General features: G+C 43.1%; 1 protein-coding gene and 2 long non-coding RNA genes across 3 annotated transcripts in view; 2 read left to right on the top strand and 1 right to left on the bottom strand.

Moving 5' to 3' along the window:
- LOC144822677 (uncharacterized) overlaps positions 1-18,127 on the top strand; it is a 281,123-nt gene that overhangs the window by 16,085 nt on the left and 246,911 nt on the right. The gene's annotated exons all lie outside the window — the stretch shown is intronic.
- Positions 1-18,127, bottom strand: part of C3_1H3orf70 (chromosome 3_1 C3orf70 homolog) — a 135,495-nt gene that overhangs the window by 113,139 nt on the left and 4,229 nt on the right. The window lies entirely within an intron of this gene.
- LOC144822680 (uncharacterized) overlaps positions 2,537-18,127 on the top strand; it is a 62,255-nt gene continuing 46,664 nt past the window's right edge. Inside the window, exon 1 of the long non-coding RNA XR_013608677.1 lies at positions 2,537-2,677. This is a non-coding gene — a long non-coding RNA (uncharacterized LOC144822680). The remainder of the gene's footprint in view (positions 2,678-18,127) is intronic.

Raw genomic sequence — 18,127 nt, 5'->3', positions numbered from 1 at the left:
ATAAAAAAGTAACAAATTGATACATACATTTTTGCGTCTGATTCTAAAACCCTGAAGCAATAATTGGCCAAAACAGTAGAATTCATCTTGTAGAATGAATAGATATAAATGGATAAGTCCACACTAAGATATCCAGTTCTCTGTTTTCAATACCACTTAAAAAACATAACATAAGCACAGTTGCTTCAATTAGCTTATAGATCATAAAAGCAATATTGTATAAAACGAACATTCACCTTAACTATTATCCTACGACTTGCAATGGGTGAATCGCAAGCCACACTCAAGTAAGTAAATGCATTACATACATATTTCCAGTTATTATAAAATATTCCTCTTGGGTCAACAAGGTTTTTAACAATAAGCATGAATGTGCTTTAGGTTTTCACCATCTCTTGGTTTCCTAGTGTGGCTCGAAGTAGTAATGACATTTGCCCTTAACTTGGCTTTACCATCTGTTTTCATAGTGCTAGGGCCAGTAAAATATTCTCAAGACTGAGAACATCAGTGATGATTGTCTGAATGAAGGCAGTACGCTCATTGACTCAAACAGAGTGTAACGAAAATAATGAAGCCACTGATTATTATTGTTAACATAGAGCAGGATAAAGTCTGGGTGCATTACAAAGAATGCTACTGTTTGGTCCCAATAAAGGAAGCAGAAATCTATTTTATTTTATTTTATTTTTTTTGGAAGCAAGTATCCCCGATAAACTAGACCCATTTGCAGTAGTAATAGGTAATCACCTCGCACTGTAAAACTTCAACATAAGAACAGATTACCACCAAAATGTTTCCCAAAGGATAAATTAGCTCCATTTAAGGTTCATCAACGAACACACACTGGAGAAAAACCATACCATTGCAGTGAATGTGGAAGTAGTTTTAGTGAATCTTCAACATTAAGGATAAATCAACGAACACACACTGGAGAAAAACCATACCATTGCAGTGAATGTGTAAGTAGTTTTAGTGAATCTTCAACATTAAGGATTCATCAGCGAACACACACTGGAGAAAAACCCTACCATTGCAGTGAATGTGGGAATAGCTTTTATCAATTATCAAACCTAAAACGGCATCAGCGAGCACACACTGGGGAAAAACTGTAGTGTGGCCCCTAGGGTCACGCTATTCTTTGCTAAAGTTATCCTGAGTTAGAAACCATTTTATCTGCGGGTCTTTTTATTTTTGCGCACAACACTCTGTATCTTCTTGTGCAAGACGCCTTTGTGCCCACATGAGCTCTTGCACCTGATGCATGCGACCTCGGTAATTTGTTGTCTCACTTTTTGTTTTGAATTATGTTCCTAACTGTTACAATGCGGTTCAACTGTTGTTATAAAAAGTATTGTAAAGCACTCTGATATCCTTCGGGATCAAGTTCGCACCTTATAAAACTTTATAAATAAAGAAATAAAAAATGTATCATAGCCATAAGGGTACAACATATTAGCAAGTAGCAAACCTAGGACAGATTAGCACTGAGGGATCTGGTATACTAAGAGGTAGCTTGCAAAAAGTGGTCGCAAATTGCGCACTGTACTTTGGTAACTGTGATGCGGCCTATGTACTATAAGGTCATAGTTAAAAAATTCCAGTTGCATGAGGTTGCAGGATGACACATCTAGCAAATATTAATTAGGCAGGTTGCTATTTTCGACCCCTTACGATTTACTACAAACACATGGATGTTGCCCTGCAAAGAACAGTAAACCACTATATCTGGATTTCCATTCCCAAATGGTAAACTTTTTAGGTCTCGCGCCTAGCATTGCAGTGCGCAGCAATGCTCGCACAGCGATGGAACTCATGTAGGGGCTTCTGAAAGCGGACCACACGCTCGTGCGTGTGCTTTTGTTTTCGTCAGCTGCTATTGGCTTTTGTGTGTGTCTTTGTAAAAAAGGCAGCACGCCATTGGTGAAAGGCGTGTGCATGTCTCAGCTTCTTTAGAAATGTAACCGCCCATGTCCTATTGGTGTCTGTTACGCGCAGCAGCGGCATCTGAGACCTAATAATAAACATGTGTTTCTAATTAGCGCGCGTTTGCTTTCCTACCGCGCTCCCTCGCCCCCGCTCCTCTGTGGTGCGCGCGCACCCTGGTTTAGAGACGCGTCCCCGCTCCTCTGTGGTGCTTGCACACCACTTGTTTCAATTCCGTGCTTGTTTTAAGATACAACAGCCTGCTTGGTTATGAAGTCACTACTACCCGTAAATAAGCTGTTAATCCAGTCCACAGCACCATGTGCCAAAAACAGACACATGGTTTCACTCTATCACTCTGGGACTCAGCGTTTAGCTCAACCTCAGCTCTACCTTTGTGGGTGACCAGACTGTTCCTTTAAATACGGTAAAAATGAAATTTTATTATGATCAGGGGAAACAGAAGAAATCTGTGTTTCAATAACTTTCTGACAGAGCAGCAACCCTACTTAACACTGTACAATGGAGATTAGACTACAATACATTTAAATCCCTATGAGAGTTGTAAATACAAATCGCAATTCTATCAAAGACAGGTACAAACAAAGTGATGGCCCGGACCCGATATGGTGCCCGTCGCATGCTCAGTCTGCTTCTTCCAGCGCTGCAAGGCGTGGGTTTGTTTGAGCTGCCTGCAGCAGAAATGCCAATGATAAGTGGATGTTAGGAGACTGAGACCTGTCAAAGCTGATAGGTAAGGCCGATGAATGTTTTCCTAGCAGTATTTATTGCTAGTTAGTAACCATGACAAATGGAACATAATTACGTATTATGGTGGGCTTGATTCATGGGTCTCTCAGAAGCCTGCCGTGCAGCAGTGGGTCACGTGCTTCCCTGTAATTTATTTGAGCTGTTTAGTGCAAGAAAGTGCTGCACTGAAAGGTATGTTATTGACATTGTTCATGAGCCCGGCCCGTGGCCTTTCTTGGGGCGGGTGGTGTAACCACAACAGGCACGGTATATTGTGAGAAAAAAAAACTTTAATTAGACAGGTCTGCACTAAGAAGAAACCAATCCCTTTCAGTACCTTACATGCCATAGCCACCCCTCCTTGCTAATACAATGTCACTTCCTAACAATCCACACTTGAGCCACCCCACACAAGCCCTAGACATTTGAAAATGTCTCCCAGTTATTTTACTCCAGCAATCTTCACTTTATGTGGTGTACCATCACTTGCCTTTTGCCTTATGTGCCCTCTTTCAGCTCTTCTCCCTTGCCCCATCTGTGATTGGCAGACCATCACAACCTTTTGCTTCCATCCTGTAACCCCAAGTACACTATTTTGTTCATTGTTCGGCCCAACCCTCTTGTCACCTCTCCAGCTGGAGACCAACCCACTTCACCTTTACATCAAAATCCACACCTGCAAACCTGTCCTCCAGCACCAGAAATATTACATCAAAATCCCTCATGTCCAGGCTTGTTCCACAAGAAAACACTGATGACGGCCCGCCTCTAGGAAGCCCCTCACAAATCCATACATTTCCAGAGGGAGAGTATGGGAAAACCGGACAGTCGCATGTGCGTAGGGATGATGAAAAGAGAAAACCCTTCCCCTGCGCCACAGCCTTTAGTATGCCCCAGCCCCACCTGCACCCAGACCAGTAAATGGGATCATCCACATCACTCAGGCCCCGCCACCCACGAAGCATGCCCTGTGAGAGACCTGCAGCATCCTGTCTCCGAGGCACCCCTTGCCAACCTATAGTGTCCTCTTTCCTGAACTCCTGGTACAACCCTACCTGAAACCAAACTCCCTGAATGCCCTATGGCTCCCATTACCAAAAAGAGGCAGTGCTAATGATAGTATGCGTCGACCTCCACCTATAAACGAGCATTTGCAATGCTATAGGCCTCGCATTACTGAAAAGTTTGAGCTATTGGCATATTATTATTATATGCAATGCCAATAGGTCAAACTTTCGGCAATGCGAGACCTATTGCATTGCAAATGCTTGTCTTTTAAAGCCGCTGGTGATCCTCAAAGAAACCTGTGCTGCTTTAAAAAAAAAATCCATATGAACATGCATTGCAATGGGTTTAGTAAATATAATGCAAAATGTTGGGGTGCCAAAGCCTGTGATTTTGAAAACTGCAGGGTTTGCAATCGCAAAATGGCTTTGTATGTCGGGCATCAGATTCAATAACCACATCGCTAAATTTTACACCATTCCATGCAGGCCAAATTACACCAAAGGGATTTGATCCTCAGGCTTCTAGTACAGGGACACATCCCCTGAGACTTCAGTGTATCAGCTTGCAGATCTTCTACCTATCAGTTGGCACATCTGTTAAGAGCACATAGGTGACACAGGAGATTGGTATCTCAACTACTGTTCAAGATAAAAGCACTGCATATTCAAAGTAGAGGAGTAAGCGGGTGTGTCTTTCGCCACTCCTCTGGGAACCAACCCTTATATTTAAAGATGGCATCCAGCGAGTAAATGTAACCATTAAATCGGAATGGCGGAAACGGATCCATGCTTATCCTCCTCATAGAAAACAAGCATTGGCAAACCCGATGGGTCTCAGCAATGCCCAACAATTGGCCTAGTCAATGTGAATGTCTTTTAACCATGCTGTCTAGCAACACTGCTACTGTTCAGCATGGCTGAAAGTTATTGAAAGCCCAGAATCACAGGATGGTTAGCCAACACCAAGTCACTCCACCCCTATGTTAGGTTCATTGTCCTGGCCCTCTTAACACAAAAAGCACTAAGAGGTGACCTGTGCTGGCCGCATTATAGTGCTTTTTTCAGTGACTTTCAGCCATGCTAAACAACATGACTACAAGGCATTCACATTAACAAGGTCAATAGCTCGGGCATTGCCGAGATCTATTGGTTTTGCCAATGCATGTTCAGTGTTGACCGAGTCTTGCTGAACAAATGGGGAAGTGATAGTGAGAAACAGTTCTGAATGTTTGAAGTGAAGTGAGGATGTGGCATAACGGCAAAAGCTGCAGACTCGGGACCCAGGTTCGAATCTCAGGGTCAGCCCACCAATTTGTGATTCTGGGCAAATTGCTTACGCCTCTCCTGCCTACGACAATGAATGTGTCATTATGTACTGTAACTGCTGACACTTAAAGCACTCCCGTACCATTGGCTCGTGTTTGCTCCAGGGCAAGACAGAGGACAGGGTGAGCACTCCAATACCATCAGATCTTGCAAAAATTAAAACAAACAAGTGCTGTTCGGATTTAACAACTTTTAAAGAAAAGAATGTATTTATGTTCACATGCATGCATTTTCGTGGTATGTGTGTATGGGTACAAGGGAGATGGCCTGAAAACACAAGTACTCCTATGGAGTGCTTGAAAACAAAGGAAACAAGCATTTGCAATGCAATCGGTATAGCATTTACAAAACTACCAAAAATGCAAGCGCTATTGCATTGCAAATGGTTGTTTCCAAAAGCACCCCATGCCGAGGGTGCGCGGCCATCATTAATGTCTAGAAACAATGGTCCTGGACCAATTATTCAAGGAAAAGTTAGATTAACAGAATAATCATCTTATTTGAGCTTATATTAATCAGCTCACAAACGTCGGTAAATCGTGAAAATAATTAAAACAAACCGATGTGCAGAAAAATCAGTAAGTATTATTACAATATATTTATTTAGTCATTTAAAGGAACAATCATTAGAGGGTCAAGAAGGTAGGAGAATGTTCTAGGGAACCTGTAAGAAAGAGTGCTCAAGTGTATATATAGGCGTCAAGAGAGCTCAAAGTGTTTAGAAAAGTAAAAGGCATATAATTACAAGACTGTACAAAACTGATATCCACTAAACAGTTAGATGCAACCTGGACACATGCAAATTATTCCATTGAATTATATTTTCCAAAGTTGTAAGGAGAGTTTCCTTAAGGCTGTAAACAGGGGTAATGGGGTAGGGGAATTGGTCAAGGTGCGGTAGGGGGTAGGGTCGACGTTTCGATCCGGCTTATCGGCAACAGAGGGACTTTATTACCTCAGCCATGCGGATCTTCCTCAGGACGAGGGGACAAGTGAAGTGACCCTCATTAATCTTGCAATGCTCAATTGGAGTCCAAAACCTGGTTACACCAATGCCCGTAAAGTGGCATGGGCCAACTAAGGACAAATCCTGTTATTCATTAGAGACTATGACGGTTGTGCCCAGACTATCCATGGAACATAATAGTCAGGCCCGTATGTGTGGCAAAAGTTTGCTGAACGAATCAGGCAATCCGGGGCACAGCATAATTTATACGACTGGAGACGATCTGATCGACGCCCTTATTCCATCGCGACATTCCTTGCCACTTTACGGGCATTGGTGTAACCAGGTTTTGGACTCCAATTGAGCATTGCAAGATTGATGAGGGTCACTTCACCTGTCCCCTTCTCCTGAGGAAGATCCGCATGGCTGAGGTATTAAAGTCCCTCGGTTGCCGATAAGCCGGATCGAAACGTCGACGTTACCCCCTACCGCACCTTAACCAATTCCCCTTTCCCATTACCCCTGTTTATACCCTTAAGGAAACTCTATTTACAACTTTAGAAAAGATAATTCAAAGGAATAATTTGCATGTGTCCTGGTTGCATATAACTGTTTATTGGATATCAGTTTTGTACAGTCTTGTATATATATGCCGTTTACTTTTCTACACACTTTGAGCTCTCTTGACTCCTATATATACACTTGAGCACTCTTTCTTAACGTTCCCTAGAACATTCTCCTACCTTCTTGACCCTCTAATGATTGTACCTTTATATGACTAAATAAATATATTGTAATAATACTTAGTGGTTTTTCTGAACATCTGTTTGTTTTAATTATTTTGATGATTTACAGACGTTTGTGAACTGATTAATGTAAGCTCAAATAAGATTATAATTCTGTTAATCTAACTGTTCCTTGAATAATTGGTCCAGGACCATTGTTTCTATATAATAACCGATACCCAGGCCCAGGGATCATTTGGGAATATCCCATTGTTTATAATGTCATTAACGTCTTAGCGTGGAATGGGGCGCTTTAAAATAGAAGAAAAAAAACAAGCAGATGTGTTCAGTGCTGCAAATCGGCACAAACAAACAAAAGCCGCGGCCACCACTGTGGTCTGCTGTGCTATGAGAAAAAAAAAACCCTTACAAGAGAGCGTGGTGAAAATAATTTAACAAAATAGTGCTCGGAGGCTGTAATACTGAGCACCACCAGACGTAACAAGGGCTGTCCTCATGGGAGGTTACAAATGAAGACAAGGCGGTACTAAGGAGGGACTAACAACCTATTAACAAATTAGAAGCCAGCATTCACCATGAACAATGACACAGCCAATGAAAATTATTGACGGAGAGTGGGCAGAGCTTCAAGTCCATACCTGAATACAGCATGCCAAGCAGAGCAGCGCATGCGCTGCCCAGGCTCAACCTAAAAATAGCTTTGCAAACCTGGAGAAGTGTAAGGAAACATGTACTTAGTCCATGCACTATGGGAGGGCCAAACACAAGAAGGGGGCATGACGCCCGCATGCCATGATGAATGGCATTAAAGAAAATGAGAGCCGTACTGAAGGTTATTAATCTTAGAAGATGGGCAACCGGTAAGCCTGCAGATAGAACACAACACATCTTTTTGAGACAGTGCATGCAGTGCCTAGCCAAGACCTAATAAAATGTGGTTCTTTCGTTGAGACAGCCATCTAACCAAGACCAACTCAGACCTTCCCACTCACACAGTGCCACAGTGTGTGTTACACAATATCGGCTCCCATCATATAGTTACCCATGAGGAGCCGATATCTCCACTGTGAGGTTCCGCTCAGGCGATGTCCCTTAGAAGGTGTGAAACCTCCCCATGACATCAACAGCATATTCAAAAGCATTGTTTTTGGTTTTGGCACGGCATGGGGGAGGTCAGAGAGGGGGGCTTACAGGCCGTAAAGCAATTTAAAAGTGTTTTGGGATGTTCTCGGCATGCGTCCCTCCTCATGGTGAAAAAATATCACAAGATGGCTGGTGTGCAAACTCAACATGCTGAAGGGTGGGCTGAATCCCCGGTTCAGCTAACCCAGTTAATAATTTTAACCAATTGACACAGTCAAAGTGGGCTTTAAGCCCATAAATGTGAAACTTAGGGACTCAACTTTAACAGTGGCATATTTGGACCAACGCAAAAAAAGACTAAGGCATGGCTTGATGGACCCTAAATCTTTACTAACACCAAATTGGACATCCACCAAGAGTGCCTTAAATTGACTCCCATCCTTCATTTACACAGTGCTCAGCCAGGGGCTGGAGGGGTGGGCATGTTCTCCTTGCAGGCTGTCATACAGCCTTGTTAGATCTGGGGGTCTCTAGTTGTCAATGGTATTTACCTTTGTCCAAATAGGGACCCTTACTTCTAAGTCAGGATAAGGGGATTACACACCTTAATAACCCCTGCTCACCCCCTTGGTAGCTTGGCACAAGCAGACAGGCTTATTATCTCAGAGGCAGTGTGTTAAGCTTTTGTGAATATACACAGTAATAAAGTGGAAACACTACAGATGGACACAACACAGGTTTTATAAAAATAAGTATTCTTTATATAGACTTAACAGAAGACCACGAATGACAAAAATCCACAATACTACACTTAAGATTGCTTAAAGATGATAAAATGTTGCTTAGTTCAAGTTGATGATCAATGCGACAAAGTTCTCAACAAAGTACCTCGATGCGTAACGCAAAGAAAACAAAAGGCTCGCAACAGGGGAGATGCGTCGGTTCCGTGATCCGGGGGAAATGATGCGTCGTGCCTCAATGCTTGCGCAGAGTAGGGAATGCGTCGTAATCCTTACCGGTGTGGAAATGATGCGTAGATTCTCAGCCTGCGGGCCTGTTGCGGTACGCAAGATGGCGCCTCGATGCGATGATCCGGTTGCGATGCGATAAGATGGCACCCTTGATGCAGCGATGCGATGGCGCATCGTAGACGCCTGGGCAGCCTTGCGACGATTCTGTACTTTGGAGCTGCGACAGGCCCTGCGACACGCTTCTCCGGTGATGCACTGGCGACTCTCTCGATGGTGTCACGCTTCTCCGGTGATGCAACAGCAGGCAGCTTCTATGAACACACGCTTCCAGGGAGATGCGGCAAAGGCTCGCTTCCCTGGCAATGCGACGATTTCAGCTGCGGCGGGGACACGCTTCTTCTCGATGAGTCGCGCTTCCAGCTCCCAGAGACATGCAAATGTCTGGAGTTGAGAATTCCCAGCAAGGAATTTCAGAGGGGAGCTGGAGATGAAGTCTTCTGTCCCTGAGACTTCAGGAGGAGGCAAGCACCGTTCAAGCCCTTGGAGAATATTCTGTAGATGTAAGTCCTTAAAATGTTTCTTCTCTTTTCCTTGACAATGAAGCAACCACTGCAGGCCAACCCAGCAAACAGCACATTGGCAGAAGGGCAGTAAAACTCCTGCAGCTTCCTTGGTTCTTCTCATTGGCAAAAGGTTTCTTGTTCTAGAAGTGATCTAATTTCTTGGGACCAGGGTCCCAATAGCTATACCCCAAAATCCTTTGTACTCTGAAGGCAGAGAGGCCTCTGCCTAGTCCAAACCAGTTCCTGAGCACTTTGTTTACATGACTCTCTCCTTATTTTCACTGTGCAGGGCAGCGACATCAGCCGCCCCACAGGAGGTGGAGCCCACACAGGGGAGGGAAGATACAGCACTGGAGCACTTTGTTGACAGGATTCCTTCTCGCTTTCACAGTGCAAGACAGAGACATCAGACAAGCCACAGGAGATAGAGCCAGCCTTGTAGAGGGAAGGCCCAGCCCTATTCAGGTCCCAGGTGCAACTCCTCCCTCCCATCTAGATGCAGATCTCTCTATTCACCACTGGGCTGCCCCAACCTGTCCCCTGGAATCCCCCAGCCCTGTCACTCACAAACCCAGATAAGGAATACATAACCTAGCAGAGGCAGGCCTGGACAGTTAGGCAAGAAAATACCTACTTTCTAAAAGTGGTATTTTTAAACACAGAATATTAAAACCAACTTTGCTAAAAGATGTCTTTTATTATTCTGAGTTCAGGCATACTAAAGTCGAATTTCTACCAGGTTCCCTGAGTGAGTTAGGATTATGAGAATGTAATAATATAACTGCCCATTCTAGCCTATGGAGAACTGGTAGCCTTCAATAGCGAAAAACGAAAATGGCTGTAATTCACTACTAGGACATGCTACACCTATCAGAGCTTGCCCTACCTTATACTTACAATGCACCCTGCCCTTGGGCCTACCATAGGGCTGTGTAATATGAAGCAAAGGGAAGGTTTAGGGACTGGAAAGTGGGTGCACTTGGCCAAGTCGACATGGCAGTGCTAGACTGCCCATAAGCCTTGCAATGGCGAGCCTGAGACACACTTTACAAGCTGCTTCTGTGGGTGGCACAGCCAGTGCTGCAAGCCCACCAGCAGCATTTGATTTGCAAGCCCTGGGCACACATGGTGCACTGTACTAGGGGCTGACAGCTTAATCAAATAACCCAATCAATCACCAATTAGTACATCAATTCAACATAGGGAGCACTTGCACTGTGGCACTGAATAGCAGTGGCACACTGCCCAAAGCATATAACAAGCAAAAACACATCAAAACAGAGGAGGCAATCTGTCAAAATGGAAGGGAGACTCACGCCAATAATGCCAGGTCTAACACGCCTGCATGGAGAAGGGGAAAGTGCGCATGACTTGTTTGGGAGGCCCAACAGGGCTGACCAGACAGTTATTGCGCACTTAGGAGTGGGCAACTCACTCCTCCCCTGCCCTACTCCAAGAGAAGAGCAGCCCCGCCGACCCACCAGCATGCAAAATAGCAAGAAGCATAAAATGATAATAACGCAATGTTATTTTCATTTTACGTTTCTACCATGTATGCAACGCACTACTTAAAAGCAGTGGGGCGACGCTCCTCTGCCATAGCAGATGAGCCGCCAATGTAAAAACCTTATTAATTACCTTGGTTTATAAAGTAGATAAAAAAGGCACAAAACTGAACAAACACAAGAAAGTGCCAAGAGAGAGGGACTTTATTATTAGTATACTAAATGAATCAGCAGCTTTCCACAGTAAAAATTGTTCCAGGGGATTGTCTACCAGTGTAATATTGCCTAGTGTCTTTAACTAAAGAATTACAGTATAATCTTCACAAACATAAAAAACACTGAGAAAAGGGAAACCATCGTCCCCTTGGAGCATTTGCAGCAAGGATACTTTTTTCGATCAGAATTAGATCCTGTTTTCCAAAACCTGGTAAAGTCATCAATTTTAATTGCTTTTTAGGTGTGTGCCAAGTCTCCCTTTGTATCTTTTTTGTCGATGAATGAATGAATGAATAGCACTTTTATACCGCGCAAAACTTAGCCCCAAGGGCATCAAGGCGCCAACAAACAAACAAAAAGTCCACAGTACCAGATAAATGAACCAGGAAGCCACTAAAAGCGCGGCCCCTAATATGCCTGGGAGAAAAGCCAGGTGTTTCCTGAAGACCGCCAGGGAGGATTGACTAGTGCGCTCCAGTGGCCTCACCAGCTTTTAGCTTCTTGTTACCTCTGTCCCTTTCTTCTCTATATATTGCACCTACTCGGGTCTGGATCATATAGACTTCTCAATAACTCCTGCTTCACCAGCTTACAGATGACAAGTCAGCCTTTAAGCATGGCATCATTCTTTGAAAGGACCACTGAAGCTTGCAGCTTTGTGGAAATACCTGCTGAAGGAGTACGTGTCTCGTCAAAGCTGTTCATGGTAGAGAAACGAGCACCGACTACGACCTTTTTACTTATGTTTAAATGATCATACAACTCACAATTAGCTCTATAACTGTAGATACTCACTTGGCTGTGATGCTCAAAAGACTGATCACTTCATTTGCTGCTGGAATTAGACAGAATAGTCAGGGTATGACCACTTCGACCCTTTCAGTAATGGAAATGTATGTAGATAATTAAAATTTCCCAAACAAACTAAAAAAGAATTCATAATAGTAGCTTTAAGTTCCGCTACACAGCTGAATCAAGCATGGGTGTCCAAAGAGAAGCTTACATTAATAGTGCTTTATCCAGGATCAACGATGATGTTTAGAGAGAGCAATTAAGTTGTACCTTAGAGTTCAGAAATTAAGGAAGACTACATCATCTACGAGGGCGACCACCACCTTATACACCCGGTGCGCTCTCCGACTGAGCAGAAGTCATACTACAGCCATAAGATTGTCAAGTGGAGTTATGCAGTTTGCTTGATTCATGTGGCTACTGTTTCACATATGAGGACATTACTGGCATGATATGCAAGGTTCGGAACAAATATTAGAAAATTCTATGTATTTATAAACTCACAAATTCCAGATAATTGATAGCCAAGGAGCTCCCTCACGCAACCCTAATACGCTCATGTTTTCCGAACAAATGGGTTGGTTGGATGTCATAATGACACATAGAGAAATGCATTACATAATATTGTGTCCTAAATATTATTTAGATTGGTGGTTCCATCCATCATCTCACGTTTCCAAGGTAAATAAACCATCCCATGAACAAATAAACGTTTTCTCTGGGACCTTGGTACACAGAGTGAAAGTTAACCTATGCTAACTCACGTACAACAATTGTTCACATGCAGAACATTGGATCATGTTCAAACAAATCATAATATTATCTGGATTTTTCAGTTTATTCTAGAGTACACACTTTTCAAGAGCCCTACAGTGCGGAAGCAGCCGGCCAACGAAAGTCAATATGACAAGTAAGCAATTTATAAAGCAAGATGTATAGTAGGCGGGATAAAAGTTCCACAGTGCAGTTAGAGCAAAATCTACCATGTAAAGTCACCCTGGAACATTTGGATCTCCCTCTGGTACATCACACGTTTTTGCGAGGACCAGGTCAACGCATTCGAGCAGAGCCACCACAGGATGAGCTCCTGTTTCAATGTTTAAAAAAAAAAAAAAAAAGTCCTGCAGGGACAGACACCATAGCGTTAATCCATCACCTGGCTTCGTCTGCTTTATCCGCCCTAGCTACCTCATCAATAATATGGTAAGATTGCGTTAAATTTTGCAAATAAATGTTGCAGCATTAGCACGGGGCCCTGAATAGGTGTGGGCCTGGGGAAGAATATCAACCACTCTGACCCGCTTCTGACGAGCCTTAGTACCCACACAAAGTAGGCTCCAGCTTCCATCTGGCTAATTGCATGTGGACACCACATGATGAAGCGATGCCAAATCATTCATCAGCTTACTCCTCCTCTTGCCTTATTTCCCTATTGCAAGCGTTGGACACTCGAAGAGCAGTAGTGCGGCACTGCACAAACACATTCAATAAATACATGTTACAGCATTTCCTCATAAAATGGATTAGCGTTACTGCTTGGACTACTCTAACTTGCAAGGAAAAGGAATCACAGTACACGAGATAAGGATTCAAGGGCAGTACCTCAGAGAAGAAAGCCAGGTCCTCCCTTATACTTAAGTATAAGCCTTCATTATTCAGAAGCGAACATTTCCAATGAGCCAGAACACAACTGGAATAACTGCAGATTGAGCACAGTGGAGAAGTGTGAGTGCTTTTGTCACCAGTTTTACCAGGTCATTTTACCTCGAGTGTAAATGGGGACATTCACAAATACTATCTACCTGCCAATTTTACACTTGTGCCTGACGCGAAGTGAGATGAAACTTCAATCTCTCGTTTACCCATACATTTTGCAGCAGTACACACGCTAAATGTAAAAAACTAAGTATTAACATATGCAAACAGACTCAAACATCTTTTTAGCGAATTACACCTCTTTGTGTTTTTACAGTCAGGTGATATTTAGCACAAAAATGCACCCCTCACTAAGTGGATATGTCACTTGCTTGTGCATCTACATTTAACATCTGCCTCTAAATGACCACCTTAGATAGAAATTACAACTTTCTTAAGAAACTAACAGCTAGATTCATCAAAGACCCGTTTTGCGAGTCTTTAATAGCGATTCATAAGGAATCGCTATTAAGGACTTGCAAAACGGGATTCATGTAGGAATTGCAAAAAATATTGTGATTCCTACATGTTCCTTATTTGCGATTAGCAAATTGCTAATCGCAAATAAGGAATAACTCCCTATGCATTCGCCCATAGGAATGCATGGGGAGTTATTCCTTATTTGCGATTAGCAATTTGCTAATCGCAAATAAGGATGCGATTTCAAGGGTGCAGGGGTGTCCAAAGGACACCCTGTAGCACCCCTGAAATGTGAATTTACACTGATGTTGTGCATACACATGTCCAGAGGACATGTGTGTGTGTAACATGCAACTTAGAAAAATGAATTTAAATGCATTTTTCTAAGTTTTCGCTATTTACCACGAGGTTTGACTTCGTGGTAAATAGCGGTCCTAAATTTGCGAATTCGCAATTTTTAAATGTTTCATGAATAGCATTTAAGTAATCTCTAATAGAGATTCCTTAAATGCTAATCCTCGCAAATTTGCGAATTCTTTATTAGCGATTTTTGCATTTGGGATGATGAATCCCAAATGCAAAAATTGCACTTGCAAAGGGCCAGATTCTCAGAATCTGGCCCTTTTGCGAGCGCATTTCGCTTGATGAATCTGGCTGTAAGCCTCTGTGTAGAAGATGCCTCTTCTGATTGATGGGCCCCTCCGTTGGTGACAGTCAGGTTAGTGGGTTATATGTAACCATATCTTCACAGACGACTTTCAGGACATATGCAGCCTGGGGCAGCATATATTGCATCGCCTCATGGCGATCACTACAGACTAATTTCTTGCAGAAAATCGCATGCTGAGGTGAAGAAACCCTTTGGTGCCCAAGCAGGAAATTCCATCATTTCAGGAGAGAATGGGTCATATATTTGCTTCAACTTAACCTCCAATCCAATAATTTTGCTTGCTAGCAACCCTAATAATAGGCTGCATTATAAATTGTATGTTGCCACCAGGAGAATTTTGTCATCTGGAAAGAGCTGGACACTGAATTATAGTCCTGGAAAAGTGAAGGGGCTCCCAACGCTTGGATCCTAGGAACATAAGTGACTTATATTAAACTAAGATGACATCAGATTTCATTGGCTGACCCATGACGGGTGCATGATTTGTCAACTGGTCGGAGAGCTAGGTCTGCACGCGGAGGAGGAACAGATGTTTTAGTCAGATCATGCTCGATAGGACGGCTCCCTGTGTTCCAGTACCAGGCAGGAAATGGATGTATGGATGCTTTAAAGGCTCAATTAAGCCAGTAACATCAATAACACTCATTTTGCACTAGAATATGCGGACAAATTGACGTTTACAATAATTTCAGAATTTTACGATTGGATATGTAAGGCAAGTCAGCATGGCAAAGGAATGATTTTTCTTCTGTTTTCTGTTTTTGTGTAATCCTTATAGAGATGTGTGATTTCCGTAGCTTTAAAGGTAAAGTAAAATAATAATAATATGTAATACCTTGATTCAATAATAATGTCCTGATACAATTCCTGACTCAGGGTCTGCAGCATTATAAGTATTACTTGTCTGTCGCGACAAGTCGTGTTGTCACGTCCCCTCTGACAGCCAGCAGCCATTCTCCAGGACGGATCTGTCACAGGTCTGGACCTGAGCTTCCCTCTGTGTCCTAGGGAGAGGATAATCCTGGAGCCGGCGGTGCGATCTGAACCGAAGAGCAGCATGCGTCAAGTGGCTCCAGGAGGGTACTATTTCTGGAGAAGCATTTTTGCAAAGACCATGAAAGGCTCTGAAGATTCCCAAAGACGGTATTTGGAGCTCTTTATACCACCTAAACAAAAGCAATGTTTTTGCAGCTACTCAGTACTCAGATTTGATCAAATATGTTCCAGTTCCTTTACCAAAGATTGACAGGTCTCCAACGTCAGCATCAGCTCCCTAGACCATCTAGTATTGAGGTGCCTCTGAAGGAAATCTCCTACCACAGCTGTCTGGTCATTTTTCACCTGCATGGCCCGTCCTCAGCTGTATTTCGTAACTACTCATTTTATTTATACTTCATTGGGTCACTCTGTTTGATTTTCCAACGAATCCTCGGTGCGATGGCCATGCAAGAGATCTACTCCTCGATGTGCCATGTGCCCCTCGAAGCGCTAGCACAAAACGAGCTGGTGTCATCAGGAATCCTGAGACCAGCCGCAATAGGCTTCAGCACTGGAGAGAAGAGCACACTTTTGTGGCCATCTCATCTACCTCCTTTGTACAGCAGTGGTACTGAAGGAAGGAGGATTCTATTATCTCTACCATGGTGTGCTGCCCTGCAAACTTCCCGCTTGGGTGTTGCAGCAGGCCCATGACCTGCTACAGTAGACAGCCACCAAATGTGAGGGACGCACCAGGAATTTTTTGAAAAGAAAAAGAAAACCACGACAGACTCCTGAGGGAATATCAGGCCATCCTACAATCTCAGCCTCCCACTCACAATGGTAATCCACGGGAGAGTCAAGTAGGATTATGGGATAAAAGTAGGCTAGAGGATTATCTAAGTCAAGTGTGATTAGTGCTTTATAAATGAAGTCTGAGTCTCCCAATTTGACAAAGGACTCGCTCTCCATTCTTCCCCCGGCGAGCCTTGACTCCTAGGAACCATGGTAACACTGTACATTTGTGAAACCTTAAACAATGGCCAGATCGGGCTTCTAACCAGACAAATGCTTCTGAGCCCCAAGAGCTGGATGACAAGGGGCGCTTTTTCTACAAGGTGATTGCTCTCATGGCAATGCTCAAAAGAAGGAGGTAGCTGTGCTCACATAAGGCTCTCACCGAATGTCACACGCTAGTATTATAGGAAAGTGGTGCTCCAAGACAAAGGTTGGCTAACATACAACCTCAAGACATAAACCCCAATGTCGGGGTAAACATAATCAATTTCCTGAAGTATCAATAGTTCAGGTATTCTGCAGAATATCTGATCTATTGATACCTCAGAAATTTGGTGGCTGACTTCTTTGAGTGCTCAGGACTCTCTCTGTGTTGATGCGTTCATTGCAAGATCCCCACTGTCGTCACATACCCAGCAAACATTAAGATACTATCGGCCCATCGTGAATTCTCTCATTGGTACCAGACGCCCAGGCACATTTGTTTCCTGAAAACAGATTGAACACCTTCAGCTCAGGTACCTGATGATATTAATATTAAATGACTGTTCAACAGCATTGCCTATGGCATCAACTTGCAGTGACAATTGTTCACTTAAATAGGGCTTGGTCCATGTCCAATATGGGATTAGAGACAATGTATTTGCTTAAAGTATAGATATAATTTATTGAAAGAAAGGTGACTATAGCACAAGAAACACAGTTCGTCTCATTTTGTGCCCTTGTAACTCACCTTTGGCAGTGGCAAAAAGTTGGTCGCCTGTGAATTTCTACCAATAGCAATCAACCCCACATAAAATCTTGGTCAACTGTGAAACTCTGAGTCACAATGGCAAATCAATGGCACTCTTATTAGAGCAAGGTCGAGTTGAACTACAAGAGATGAATATGAAACCAAAGAGGAGTGAGGCATATAGGAAGGCAAGTAAACAAGCTAACAGATGGCCTAAATAACAATGCTTGAGTAAATAAAATTAGATGAAAAAATGGGATTCGAAAATGGCTACGATTAATAATACTATTTCGAGTAGGCCAGGCTGACCAGTGAATATTTAACATTTTCCAAATTAAAGACTGACAATCAATCCGAGCAGTGAATGTGATTTCATTTTGATGAGCTGATGAAATGGTCGACTCTGATCAGATGAGGCAATCAAGTGCAGTTGCGTTATGTTGTTTTGATTATTTGATAAATATATTCAGTACATATTAAGAAACATTTTTCAGAGCTGTACCCATACGGTGCATTGCGATCGAGGGCAGCAAGCATGCTTGACCACTACAATGGAGTTTGGGGGGGGGGGGGGGTTTCGCCCGCCTAGAAATTTTTGGAGAAAATAGCAAAAGTTGTGTATTTGACAACACATTTTTCATTATATGTTCAATTGTATTTGTTTTTAAATAATAGTAAATGATGGCCTTATAGTGCACGAGGATACCGCAACCTTTATTGGGGCTCTTCAATGATTCCCCCACTATCATCCTTCAACAGTGCCTCTCACCTGTCCATAGCACAAAC

Source organism: Lissotriton helveticus, chromosome 3_1 (genome assembly GCF_964261635.1).
Source record: "Lissotriton helveticus chromosome 3_1, aLisHel1.1, whole genome shotgun sequence".
Taxonomy (NCBI): domain Eukaryota; kingdom Metazoa; phylum Chordata; class Amphibia; order Caudata; family Salamandridae; genus Lissotriton; species Lissotriton helveticus.
This window is presented reverse-complemented; position numbering and strand designations above follow the sequence as displayed.